The sequence below is a fragment of the Bombina bombina genome, chromosome 2, assembly GCF_027579735.1.
Source record: "Bombina bombina isolate aBomBom1 chromosome 2, aBomBom1.pri, whole genome shotgun sequence".
Classification (NCBI taxonomy): Eukaryota; Metazoa; Chordata; class Amphibia; order Anura; family Bombinatoridae; genus Bombina; species Bombina bombina.
In genome coordinates this window covers 247,962,972-247,977,842 of record NC_069500.1, presented here as the reverse complement: position 1 = coordinate 247,977,842, position 14,871 = coordinate 247,962,972, and positions in this window count along the sequence as shown.

The window sequence follows — 14,871 nt, the reverse complement described above, 5'->3', positions numbered from 1 at the left end:
CTTCTTGGCTATTCATTAAACTGAATTGTGGGTGTGATGGGGGTGTATTTATAGGCATTTTGAGGTTTGGCAAACTTTGCTCCTTCTGGTAGGAATGTATATCCCATACGTCACTAGCTCATGGACTCTTGCCAATATGAAAGAAATTAATTTATCAGGTAAATTCTTAAATAAATTATGTTTTTAGGCTTCCAGATAGATTCAGTGGCCATGACTCTGTCTCTAACAGACAAGAGACGTTTAAAATTGGTTGCAGCCTGCCGGCACCTTCAGTCTATCATTCCCTTCAGTGGCTATGTGCATTGAAGTTTTAGGTCTCATGACTGCAGCATCGGACGCGATCCCCTTTGCTTGTTTTCACATGAGACCTCTACAGCTTTGTATGCTGAACCAATGGTGCAGGGATTATACAAAGATATCATTATTAATATCCTTAAATCCCAATGTACGACATTCTTTGATGTGGTGGATAGATCACCATCGTTTAGTTCAAGGGGCTTCTTTTGTTTGGCCAACCTGGACTGTGATCATAACAGATGCAAGTCTTTCAGGTTGGGGAGCTGTTTGGGGATCTCTTACAGCACAAGGGGTTTGGAAATTTTAAGAGGCGAGATTACCAATAAATATTTTAGAACTTTAGTTTTGGCCTTTGTTAAAGAGAGAACCGTTCATTTGTTTTCAGACAGACAATATCACAACAGTGGCATATGTCAATCATCAGGATGGGACTCACAGTCCCCAAGCTATGAAAAAAGTATCTCGGATACTTGCTTGGGCAGAATCCAGCTCCTGTCTAATCTCTGCGGTGCATATCCCAGGTGTAGACAATTGGGAGACGGATTATCTCAGCCGTCAGACTTTACATCCAGGGGAGTGGTCTCTCCATCCAGATGTGTTTTCTCAGATTGTTCAGATGTGGGGTCTTCCAGAGATAGATCTCATGGCCTCTCATCTAAACAAGAAACTTCTCAGATACCTGACCAGGTCCAGGGATGTTCAGGCGGAAGCAGTGGATGTGCTGACACTTCCTTGGTGTTATCGTCCTGCTTACATTTTCCCGCCTCTAGTTCTCCTTCCAAGAGTGATCTCCAAAATCATCATGGAACAGTCTTTTGTGTTGCTGGTGGCTCCAGCATGGCCACACAGGTTATGGTATGTGAATCTGGTTCGGATGTCCAGTTGCCCGCCTTGGCCACTTCCGTTACGGCCGGACCTACTATCTCAAGGTCCGTTTTTGCATCAGGATCTCAAATCATTAAATTTGAAGGTATGGAAATTGAACGCTTAGTTCTAAGTCATAGAGGTTTCTCTGACTCAGTGATTAATACTATGTTACAAGCTCGTAAATCTGTCTCTAGAAAGATTATTATAGAGTTTGGAAGACTTACATTTCATGGTGTTCTTCTCATAAATTCTCCTGGCATTCTTTTAGAATTCCTAGAATTTTACAGTTCCTTCAGGATGGTTTGGATAAGGGTTTGTCTGCAAGTTCCTTGAAAGGACAAATCTCCGCTCTTTCTGTTTTATTTCACAGAAAGATTGCTATACTTCCTGATATACACTGTTTTTGTACAGGCTTTAATTCGTATTAAGCCTGTCATTAAGTCAATTTCTCCTCGGAGTCTTAATTTGGTTCTGAAGGCTTTACAGGCTACTCCATTTGAACCTATGCATTCTTTAGACATTAAACTACTTTCTTGGAAAGTGTTGTTTCTTTTGGCCATCTCTTCTGCTAGAAGAGTTTCTGAGTTATCTGCTCTTTCTTGTGAGTCTCCTTTTCTGATTTTTCATCAGGATAAGGCAGTTTTGCGGACTTCTTTTCAATTTTTACCTAAGGTTGTGAATTCTAACAACATTAGTAGAGACATTGTTGTCCCTTCCTTATGTCCTAATCCTAAGAATTCTTTGGAGAGATCCTTACATTCTTTGGATGTGGTAAGAGCTTTGAAATATTATGTGGAAGCTACTAAAGATTTCAGGAAGGCTTCCAGTCTATTTATTTTATTTTCTAGTCCTAGGAAAGGTCAGAAGGCTCTGCTATTTCCTTGGCTTCTTGGTTGAAACTTTTGATTCATCAAGCTTATTTGGAGTCGGGTCAGGCCCCGCCTCAGAGAATTACAGCTCATTCTACTAGATCAGTCTCCACTTCGTGGGCTTTTAAGAATGAAGCTTCAGTTGATCAGATTTGCAAAGCTGCAACTTGGTCCTCTTTGCATACATTTTCTAAATTCTACCGTTTTGATGTATTTGCTTCTTCGGAAGCAGTTTTTGGTAGAAAAGTTCTTCAGGCAGCTGTTTCAGTTTGATTCTTCTGCTTTTGATTTAAGTTTTTTTCTTTAAAAAATGAAAATAAATATTCACCGCAATATGGCTGTTTCTTTCATGTAATTAGCAAGAGTCCATGAGCTAGTGACGTATGGGATATACATTCCTACCAGGAGGGGCAAAGTTTCCCAAACCTCAAAATGCCTATAAATACACCCCTCACCACACCCACAATTCAGTTTTACAAACTTTGCCTCCGATGGAGGTGGTGAAGTAAGTTTGTGCTAGATTCTACGTTGATATGTGCTCCGCAGCAAGTTGGAGCCCGGTTTTCCTCTCAGCGTGCAGTGAATGTCAGAGGGATGTGAGGAGAGTATTGCCTATTTGAATGCAGTGATCTCCTTCTACGGGGTCTATTTCATAGGTTCTCTGTTATCGGTCGTAGAGATTCATCTCTTACCTCCCTTTTCAGATCGACGATATACTGTTATATATACCATTACCTCTGCTGATTCTCGTTTCAGTACTGGTTTGGCTTTCTACAAACATGTAGATGAGTGTCCTGGGGTAAGTAAATCTTATTTTCTGTGACACTCTAAGCTATGGTTGGGCACTTTGTTTATAAAGTTCTAAATATATGTATTCAAACATTTATTTGCCTTGACTCAGAATGTTCAACTTTCCTTATTTTTCAGACAGTCAGTTTCATATTTGGGATTATGCATTTGAATTATTCATTTTTTCTTACCTTCAAAAATTTGACTCTTTTTTCCCTGTGGGCTGTTAGGCTCGCGGGGGCTGAAAATGCTTCATTTTATTGCGTCATTCTTGGCGCGGACTTTTTCCGTTTCCGGCGTCATACGTGTCGCCGGAAGTTGCGTCATTTTTTGACATTATTTTGCGCCAAAAATGTTGGCGTTCCGGATGTGGCATCATTTTTGGCGCCAAAAGCATTTAGGCGCCAAATAATGTGAGCGTCTTATTTGGCGCCAAAAAATATGGGCGTCGCTTTTGTCTCCACATTATTTAAGTCTCATTTTTCATTGCTTCTGGTTGCTAGAAGCTTGTTCTTTGGCATTTTTTCCCATTCCTGAAACTGTCATTTAAGGAATTTGATCAATTTTGCTTTATATGTTGTTTTTTCTCTTACATATTGCAAGATGTCTCACGTTGCATCTGAGTCAGAAGATACTACAGGAAAATTGCTGTCTAGTGCTGGATCTACCAAAGCTAAGTGTATCTGCTGTAAACTTTTGGTAGCTATTCCTCCGGCTGTTGTTTGTATTAATTGTCATGACAAACTTGTTAATGCAGATAATATTTCCTTTAGTAAAGTACCATTGTCTGTTGCAGTTCCTTCAACATCTAAGGTGCAGAATGTTCCTGATAACATAAGAGATTTTGTTTCTGAATCCATCAAGAAGGCTATGTCTGTTATTTCTCCTTCTAGTAAACGTAAAAAATCTTTTAAAACTTCTCTCCCTACAGATGAATTTTTAAATGAACATCATCATTCTGATTCTGATGACTCTTCTGGTTCAGAGGATTCTGTTTCAGAGATTGATGCTGATAAATCTTCATATTTATTTAAAATGGAATTTATTCGTTCTTTACTTAAAGAAGTCCTAATTGCTTTAGAAATAGAGGATTCTGGTCCTCTTGATACTAATTCTAAACGTTTAGATAAGGTATTTAAATCTCCTGTGGTTATTCCAGAAGCTTTTCCTGTTCCTAATGCTATTTCTGCAGTAATTTCCAAAGAATGGGATAAATTGGGTAATTCATTTACTCCTTCTAAACGTTTTAAGCAATTATATCCTGTACCGTCTGACAGGTTAGAATTTTGGGACAAAATCCCTAAAGTTGATGGGGCTATTTCTACCCTTGCTAAACGTACTACCATTCCTACGTCAGATGGTACTTCGTTTAAAGATCCTTTAGATAGGAAAATTGAATCCTTTCTAAGAAAAGCTTATCTGTGTTCAGGTAATCTTCTTAGACCTGCTATATCATTGGCTGATGTTGCTGCAGCTTCAACTTTTTGGTTAGAAACTTTAGCGCAACAAGTAACAAATCATGATTCTCATGATATTATTATTCTTCTTCAGCATGCTAATAATTTTATCTGTGATGCCATTTTTGATATTATCAGAGTTGATGTCAGGTTTATGTCTCTAGCTATTTTAGCTAGAAGAGCTTTATGGCTTAAGACTTGGAATGCTGATATGGCTTCTAAATCAACTCTACTTTCTATTTCTTTCCAGGGTAACAAATTATTTGGTTCTCAGTTGGATTCTATTATCTCAACTGTTACTGGTGGGAAAGGAATTTTTTTACCACTGGATAAAAAATCTAAAGGTAAAAACAGGGCTAATAATCGTTTTCGTTCCTTTCGTTTCAACAAAGAACAAAAGCCTGATCCTTCATCCTCAGGAGCAGTTTCAGTTTGGAAACCATCTCCAGTCTGGAATAAATCCAAGCCTGCTAGAAAGGCAAAGCCTGCTTCTAAGTCCACATGAAGGTGCGGCCCTCATTCCAGCTCAGCTGGTAGGGGGCAGGTTACGTTTTTTCAAAGAAATTTGGATCAATTCTGTTCACAATCTTTGGATTCAGAACATTGTTTCAGAAGGGTACAGAATTGGTTTCAAGATGAGACCTCCTGCAAAGAGATTTTTTCTTTCCCGTGTCCCAGTAAATCCAGTGAAAGCTCAAGCATTTCTGAATTGTGTTTCAGATCTAGAGTTGGCTGGAGTAATTATGCCAGTTCCAGTTCCGGAACAGGGGATGGGGTTTTATTCAAATCTCTTCATTGTACCAAAGAAGGAGAATTCCTTCAGACCAGTTCTGGATCTAAAAATATTGAATCGTTATGTAAGGATACCAACGTTCAAGATGGTAACTGTAAGGACTATCTTGCCTTTTGTTCAGCAAGGGAATTATATGTCCACAATAGATTTACAGCATGCATATCTGCATATTCCGATTCATCCAGATCATTATCAGTTCCTGAGATTCTCTTTTCTGGACAAGCATTACCAGTTTGTGGCTCTACCGTTTGGCCTAGCTACAGCTCCAAGAATTTTTTCAAAGGTTCTCGGTGCCCTTCTGTCTGTAATCAGAGAACAGGGTATTGTGGTATTTCCTTATTTGGACGATATCTTGGTACTTGCTCAGTCTTTACATTTAGCAGAATCTCATACGAATCGACTTGTGTTGTTTCTTCAAGATCATGGTTGGAGGATCAATTTACCAAAAAGTTCTTTGATTCCTCAGACAAGGGTAACCTTTCTGGGTTTCCAGATAGATTCAGTGTCCATGACTCTGTCTTTAACAGACAAGAGACGTCTAAAATTGATTGCAGCTTGTCGAAACCTTCAGTCACAATCATTCCCTTCGGTAGCCTTATGCATGGAAATTCTAGGTCTTATGACTGCTGCATCGGACGCGATCCCCTTTGCTCGTTTTCACATGCGACCTCTTCAGCTCTGTATGCTGAATCAATGGTGCAAGGATTACACAAAGATATCTCAATTAATATCTTTAAAACCGATTGTTCGACACTCTCTAACGTGGTGGACAGATCACCATCGTTTAATTCAGGGGGCTTCTTTTGTGCTTCCGACCTGGACTGTAATTTCAACAGATGCAAGTCTCACAGGTTGGGGAGCTGTGTGGGGATCTCTGACGGCACAAGGAGTTTGGGAATCTCAGGAGGTGAGATTACCGATCAATATTTTGGAACTCCGTGCAATTTTCAGAGCTCTTCAGTTTTGGCCTCTTCTGAAGAGAGAATCGTTCATTTGTTTTCAGACAGACAATGTCACAACTGTGGCATACATCAATCATCAAGGAGGGACTCACAGTCCTCTGGCTATGAAAGAAGTATCTCGAATTTTGGTTTGGGCGGAATCCAGCTCCTGTCTAATCTCTGCGGTTCATATCCCAGGTATAGACAATTGGGAAGCGGATTATCTCAGTCGCCAAACGTTGCATCCGGGCAAATGGTCTCTTCACCCAGAGGTATTTCTTCAGATTGTTCAAATGTGGGCACTTCCAGAAATAGATCTGATGGCGTCTCATCTAAACAAGAAACTTCCCAGGTATCTGTCCAGATCCCGGGATCCTCAGGCGGAGGCAGTGGATGCATTATCACTTCCTTGGAAGTATCATCCTGCCTATATCTTTCTGCCTCTAGTTCTTCTTCCAAGAGTAATCTCCAAGATTCTGAAGGAATGCTCGTTTGTTCTGCTGGTAGCTCCGGCATGGCCTCACAGGTTTTGGTATACGGATCTTGTCCGGATGGCCTCTTGCCAACCGTGGACTCTTCCGTTAAGACCAGACCTTCTGTCTCAAGGTCCTTTTTTCCATCAGGATCTGAAATCCTTAAATTTAAAGGTATGGAGATTGAACGCTTGATTCTTGGTCAAAGAGGTTTCTCTGACTCTGTGATTAATACTATGTTACAGGCTCGTAAATCTGTATCTAGAGAGATATATTATAGAGTCTGGAAGACTTATATTTCTTGGTGTCTTTCTCATCATTTTTCTTGGCATTCTTTTAGAATACCGAGAATATTACAGTTTCTTCAGGATGGTTTAGATAAGGGTTTGTCCGCAAGTTCCTTGAAAGGACAAATCTCTGCTCTTTCTGTTCTTTTTCACAGAAAGATTGCTATTCTTCCTGATATTCATTGTTTTGTACAAGCTTTGGTTCGTATAAAGCCTGTCATTAAGTCAATTTCTCCTCCTTGGAGTTTGAATTTGGTTCTGGGGGCTCTTCAAGCTCCTCCATTTGAACCTATGCATTCATTGGACATTAAATTACTTTCTTGGAAAGTTTTGTTCCTTTTGGCCATCTCTTCTGCCAGAAGAGTTTCTGAATTATCTGCTCTTTCTTGTGAGTCTCCTTTTCTGATTTTTCATCAGGATAAGGCGGTGTTGCGAACTTCTTTTGAATTTTTACCTAAAGTTGTGAATTCCAACAACATTAGTAGAGAAATTGTGGTTCCTTCATTATGTCCTAATCCTAAGAATTCTAAGGAGAAATCGTTGCATTCTTTGGATGTTGTTAGAGCTTTGAAATATTATGTTGAAGCTACTAAATCTTTCCGAAAGACTTCTAGTCTATTTGTTATCTTTTCCGGTTCTAGAAAAGGCCAGAAAGCTTCTGCCATTTCTTTGGCATCTTGGTTGAAATCTTTAATTCATCTTGCCTATGTTGAGTCGGGTAAAACTCCGCCTCAGAGGATTACAGCTCATTCTACTAGGTCAGTTTCTACTTCCTGGGCGTTTAGGAATGAAGCTTCGGTTGATCAGATTTGCAAAGCAGCAACTTGGTCCTCTTTGCATACTTTTACTAAATTCTACCATTTTGATGTATTTTCTTCTTCTGAAGCAGTTTTTGGTAGAAAAGTACTTCAGGCAGCGGTTTCAGTTTGAATCTTCTGCTTATGTTTTTCATTAACCTTTATTTTGGGTGTGGATTATTTTCAGCAGGAATTGGCTGTCTTTATTTTATCCCTCCCTCTCTAGTGACTCTTGTGTGGAAAGATCCACATCTTGGGTAATCATTATCCCATACGTCACTAGCTCATGGACTCTTGCTAATTACATGAAAGAAAACATAATTTATGTAAGAGCTTACCTGATAAATTCATTTCTTTCATATTAGCAAGAGTCCATGAGGCCCGCCCTTTTTTTGTGGTGGTTATGATTTTGTATAAAGCACAATTATTCCAATTCCTTATTTTATATGCTTTCGCACTTTTTTATCACCCCACTTCTTGGCTATTCGTTAAACTGAATTGTGGGTGTGGTGAGGGGTGTATTTATAGGCATTTTGAGGTTTGGGAAACTTTGCCCCTCCTGGTAGGAATGTATATCCCATACGTCACTAGCTCATGGACTCTTGCTAATATGAAAGAAATGAATTTATCAGGTAAGTTCTTACATAAATTATGTTTTTTATTTTTATTCCCTCCCTCTCAAGTGACTCTTGAGTGGAAGACTCCACATCTTGGGTATTGATATCCCATATGTCACTAGCTCATGGACTCTTGCCAATTACATGAAAGAAAACATAATTTATGTAAGAACTTACCTGATAAATTCATTTCTTTCATATTGGCAAGAGTCCATGAGGCCCACCCTTTTTATGGTGGTTATGATTTTTTGTATAAAGCACAATTATTTCCAAATTTCCTTTGATGCTTTCTACTCCTTTCTTTAACACCCCACTGCTTGGCTATTCGTTAAACTGAATTGTGGGTGTGGTGAGGGGTGTATTTATAGGCATTTTGAGGTTTGGGAAACTTTGCCCCTCCTGGTAGGATTGTATATCTCATATGTCAGTAGCTCATGGACTCTTGCCAATATGAAAGAAATGAATTTATCAGGTAAGTTCTTACATAAATTATGTTTTACATACTGGCTATATTCTTAGACCTGCCATTTCTATGGCTCATGTTGCTGCTGCTTCAACTTTTTGGTTGGACAGTTTAGCTCAACAGTTAATAGATCCTGAATTGTCTGGCATTGTTCTTTTACTTCAACATGCTAATCATTTTATCTGAGATGCTATATTTGATGTCATTAAGATTGATATTAAATCTATGTCTTTAGCTATTCTTACTAGAAGAGCTTTATGGCTTAAATCTTGGAATGCTGATATGGAATCTAAATCTAGATTACTATCTTTATCATTTCAGGGTAGTAATTTATTTTGGTTCTCAATTGGATTCTATTATTTCCACTATCCCCGGGGAAAAGGGAATTTTTCTGCCCCAAGATAAGAAATCTAATGGTAAATTTAAAGCTCCCAATTGTTTTTGTTCCTTTCGTCAGATTAGAGAACAAAAGTCCTCTCCTTCCCCTAAGGCCTCTGGCTCTAATTGGAGACCATCTCCGAATTGGAATAAATCCAAGTCTTATAAAAAAACAAATCCAGTCTCTAAGACTACATGAAGGTGCAACCCTCAAACCAGTTATACTGGTGGGGGGCAGATTGGAATTATTTCAACACATTTGGACAGTTGCTGTTCAAAATCAGTGGATTCAGAATATTGTTTCTCAGGGGTATTGAATAGGTTTCAGAATAAGACCTCCCATGGGAAGATTCTTTCTTTTCATGTTCCAACAAACCCTGTGAAGGCTCAGGCATTTCGGAAATGCGTTTCAGACCTAGAGCTTTCAGGGGTGATTGTTCCAATTCCTCTGCAGGAACGGGGTTTGGATTTTTATTCACATCTATTCATTGTCCCAAAGAAAGAAGATTCGTTCAGACTAATTCTGGATCTGAAAGTTTTAAATCTTTTTGTAAGAGTCCCAACTTTTAAGATGGTGACTATAAAGACTATTCTGCCTTTTGTTCAGCAAGGTCATTTCATGTCCACAATAGACTTACAGTATGCTTTTCTTCACATTCCGATTCATCCAGACCACTATAGTTTTCTGAGATTCTCTATTCTAGACAAGAATTACCAATTTGTCGCACTTCCATTTGGCCTAGCGACAGCTCCGAGAATCTTTTCAAAGGTTCTCGGTGCCCTTCTATCTGTAATCAGAGAGGAGGGTATTGCTGTGTTTCCTTATTTGGACGATATCTTGGTACTAGCTCAATCTTTTCATTTAGCAGAATCTCACACGAAACTAGTGTGGTTTCTTCAATAACATGGTTGAAGGATCAATTTACAAAAGAGTTTCTTGAGGGGGCGTGTCTGGGCAATATCTTTAGCTCCTGACCTGAATAAGCTAACCTGCCGGTTAATGCTGATCTTTTTCAATATTCTTGGTTAAATCAGTGATATTACATATCTACTCTCCCTCATGAACATTTTGATACCAGGATTATTGTATTAATGATTGCAGGAGTCAGATCCAGACCCCTAAGGCCTTAGGCCTTTCACGAGTCCTCTGCTACCCCCCCCCCCCCACCGATGATTCGGGGTTAGCAGTAGCACCTGTACTACCTTGACTTATGCAGATTGAGCCATAAGGGACATGGAAGTCAACATTCAGCAGCTTTTACTGGACCTGAGCACTTTAATGGATGAACGTTTTTCTCAGTTGTCCCATCACATAGCTGCATGTTTTGGCGCACATGAATATAACACCCACACTGGAGATGATTACCTTTTCCTATATTATGAGTTAACTAAGACAGCGGTAATCAGAAATGTCTGTGACCCAATAGACACCACTAACCTGATACCAACCGGTTCTTCCAGTGTGCACACGGAAGAGGTCGAAGAGAGTGCAGAGCAGAGAGGATCCATATCCAGGCATACAAAATGGCGGTGGCTAAGATTGAGTGAGATTCAAATTGTTGCACTCACATTGGGGCTCAGAGTATACAGAGGTCAGGTGGAAGATCCATTTACAGACCCAGTGTTACTCTGTATCATAGAGAATAAATAGCTCAGTGGAGGTAGCTGTGCATTAACCCTTCTGCCTATCAGTCTAAACAAACTTCAGTCTCAGTACTCACTTGTGTCGCAGTGCACATGCAGCAGTATACACGCCGCAACGGATCTCAAAACTGGTGTGGGGTAGATTCATTACAGGTACCATATCGTCAGATAGAAATTGATGTGCGATCTTGAAATATGTTCAGCGTTTTCAGAAGAGTCTGATCCGAGACTAGGTTGTATGACTGATCATGTATAGATTTATGATGAAGACACTTTGCCAGTTTAGGACTCTATGTCTCTACAGTTATCCAACTTCATATTGGGGGAGTTAGTTGTACGTTAGAATAAAACAGAGTTATAAGATGTTTTACTCAGTTGTTAAGAGGAAGTTACTCAGTGGCGTCACTAGGGTTGGTGTCACCCCCCCCCCCCCCGAAAGCAGGCACACACACATACAAACACTCAGACACATTTAAAAACACACTCAGATGCACACACAAACACTCTGAAACATACACACAAAAACACTCAGACACACACACACAAACAAAAAACACTCAGACACACACAAAAACTCAGAAGACACACACATACAAAATATGTAATCTGCACTGCATTAATTATAAAGCTAATGCCTAGAGCTGCTCCCCAGCTCAGCAGAGCATCAAATGAAAGATAAACAGAGCACTCTAAAATAAATCACTAAAGAAAAGGTTTAGGCGCGCAAACTATGACAATTCTGCTCTCTGACTCAGTTCCAAAACTGTCAGTGCACAGCCTCGGGCCACGTGCCTACCGCTTCTTATGGCCAATCACCTCTGCGCTCTGCCCACCCCCAGACCACCACCCACCCTCCCTCCCCTCCTACCTCTTCAGTGTGCACTTAGTGTACCATAACCGTACCGGTCTGGTGGGCATCATACGTGGCTCCTTCACTTTAGAGACAGTGTCAGACAGTCATGCGGTCAGGTGCCAGGCATCCCCCTCATGATTTCCCGGTTCACGTTTAGAGAGACGGCACAGCAGTGAGTGACTCCACTGCTCCACACGTCAGTGAGCAGTGAGCACAAATAGGCAGGCAGACAGGTTTAGGCTTGCAGCGCAACATCGCAAGCCCCATGGCACGCCCACAACATCCATAGTGAAATTGGGCAGGGGAAACAAACAAGCAAAAGCAGCCGGGAAAACTATTTGTGGAAATTGCAGCACTGGCTCAAGGGGAAAAAAAATGTCTACAACTTCCCCAGTCCCACTAATGTTCACAAATGCTGGCCCCTCTAATAAAAAAAAATCTATGCATCTCTACATTGTATTTATTTGAATTTCAATAAAATTTTAAATTTAAAAAAAAATAAAAAAATTCTGGTGATGCCACCCCCTGGAGGGTGTCAACCAGGTGCGGCCCGCACCCCCCTAGTGACGCCACTGAAGGGACTCACTGAGTTCTCTTTGTTTCATACCTATGTTCTTGGTTTATTTGTATTTAGATTAGCGTGCCATTGTAACTCTCTGTGGGCAAATTTCAATAATGGGTCAGTATATTTTATAAGAAAGTTACTCTACAATATATGTTAGTCACTTTTATAGACCATATAGTGAACACATTTATCACAGCACTTGAACATTCCTAGTCCCAAAGGCTTTATATTTCCTGGAAAAATTAATATCTCTTGCATGCTAGTCCCATGTGTTGTAGAATATATCTATATATAAATGCAAGTGTTTTATAGATCTCAGTGGGAGCTTACATGCAATGATTGCATTCTTATGGCATTAGGTTGGTCCTTCTATCAGCGTCTGGGATAGTGGACTTAAACCGATTTTATGCCAAGCCTCATTTACTTGCTTTTGGAAATTCCAGAGCACTTTAGGAGATTAAGCCTAAATAGTGATCTGAGACTATCCCTAAGATTAATATGCCAAGGGACATATGAAGTTCTATCACCAATACATATAATTACCAAGATATAATTCTTCACTACAATTCCCCTACTCTTACATCCTCAGCTTGATTTGTTTTGGTTTTCTACCAACAAACTGCCTTTAGGCACGTTATAAGGGTCATCAAGGATCAAAATGTGCTAATATAAGATGGCAGCATGTCTAAATTATGAGCTTTCTCACTCGGGTCACTTGAGCTACTTGTTTTTCCTAGACTTTCATGTCCAGTCAATATCATTGAGCTTCTTCTAAGTGTAATTCTAGTTTAACATATTATATCAGTATCATATATCAGAATTTTAACTACTCTAAGATACCATAGGTCCAAAAGTTACCGTTTATATCACTATATTCCCTCTAGATACAATTATAGAGTATTGGGGTCCATGAGTGGCTCAATGTGGCATGGGATGGTCTTTTATTATTTAAAGAGAGGTTTCAGTTTTGCTTGTTTATTATTATAATTAATGTGATATTCATTATTTACTCGGAAATCAGTCAATTGTATTATCATTATACACTATGTCCATATACTTTGTTTAAATGTTTTAATCACAGTGAACATGTCATTAAATAGACAGATAACGTATATCTAATTTTTTTATTTTATTAAAACCTCAATAAAAAAAATATTTTTTTTTTAAAAAAAAAATGCTTGTTTTTTTAGATACCATTGTTTTGTGGTTGGCATGGTGTGGGTCCTCCACCCGCAGCTCCTGCTTTCTTTAGCAGATTGATGACGATCCGGCTTCTTCCAATCTTTGCATGCCTCACAAGCTGGATGTCAAAAGGGGCATGTGGCGATTGGATGAGGCTGGATTCTCTGACGAGGGCGGAGGCTGCAGGCAGAGGATCGGCATTGTGTTTGCTATGGAGCAGAGGTGTTTAAAAAGATAAGCATCTTTGTAAAGTTTAAAGAATGAAAGTAGCATTTTTCAGAGAATATGAATGATAACACAAAAAACTCATGGTTAGTATTTGGTTGATTTACTTTTTTTAAATCATAATGACAACAGAAACTACCCAAATAAGCCTGATCAAAAGTTTACATAGCCTGGTGATTTTGGCCTGATAACATGCACACAAGTTGACACACAGGGGTTTGAATGGCTATTAAAGGTAACCATCCTCACCTGTGATTTGTTTGCTTGTAATTAGTGTGTGTGTGTATAAAAGGTCAATGAGTTTCTGGACTCCTGACAGACCCTTGCATCTTTCATCCAGTACTGCAGTGACGATTCAGGATTCTGAGTCATGGGGAAAGTAAAAGAATTGTCAAATGATCTGCAGGAAAAGGTAGTTGAACTGTATAAAACAGGAAAGGGATATAAAAAGATATCCAAGGAATTGAGAATGCAAATCAGCAGTGTTCAAACTCTAATAAAGAAGTGGAAAATGAGGGGTTCTGTTGAAACCAAACCACGGTCAGGTAGACCAACTGAAATGCCAGTCAGAACTGCCAGGAAAATTGTTTGGGGTGCCAAGACAAACCCACAAATAACTTCAGGTGAAATACAGGACATGTGGTGTGGCTGTTTCAATAAGGAGGCACTTGAAGAAAGATGGGCTGCATGGTTGAGTCCCTAGAAGAAAGCCATTACTACGCAAATGCCACAAAGAATCCCGCTTACAATACGCCAAACAGCACAGAGACAAGCCTCAAACCTTCTGGCACAAAGTCATTTGGAGTGATGAGACCCAAATTGAGCTTTTTGGCCACAACCATAAACGCTACATTTGGAGAGGAGTCAACAAGGCCTATGATGAAAGGTACACCATTCCTACTGTGAAACACGGAGGTGGATCGCTGATGTTTTGGGGATGTGTGAGCTACAAAGGCACAGGAAATTTGGTCAGAATTGATGGCAAGATGAATGCGGTATGTTATCAAACAGCCTCATTTTCCACTTCTTGATTAGAGTTTGAACACTGCTGATTTGCATTCTCAATTCCTTGGATATCTTTTTATATCCCTTTCCTGTTTTATACAGGTCAACTACCTTTTTCCCCACAGATCCTTTGACAATTCTTTTTCTTTCTCCATGACTCAGAATCTAGAATCGTCAGTGCAGCACTGGCTGAAAGATGCAAGGGTCTGTCAGGAGTCCAGAAACTCATTGACCTTTTATACACACACACTAATTACAAGCAAACAGATCACAGGTGAGGATGGTTACCTTAAATAGCCATTCAAACGCCTTTGTGTCAACTTGTGTGCATGTTATCAGGCCAAAATCACCATGGTATGTAAACTTTTG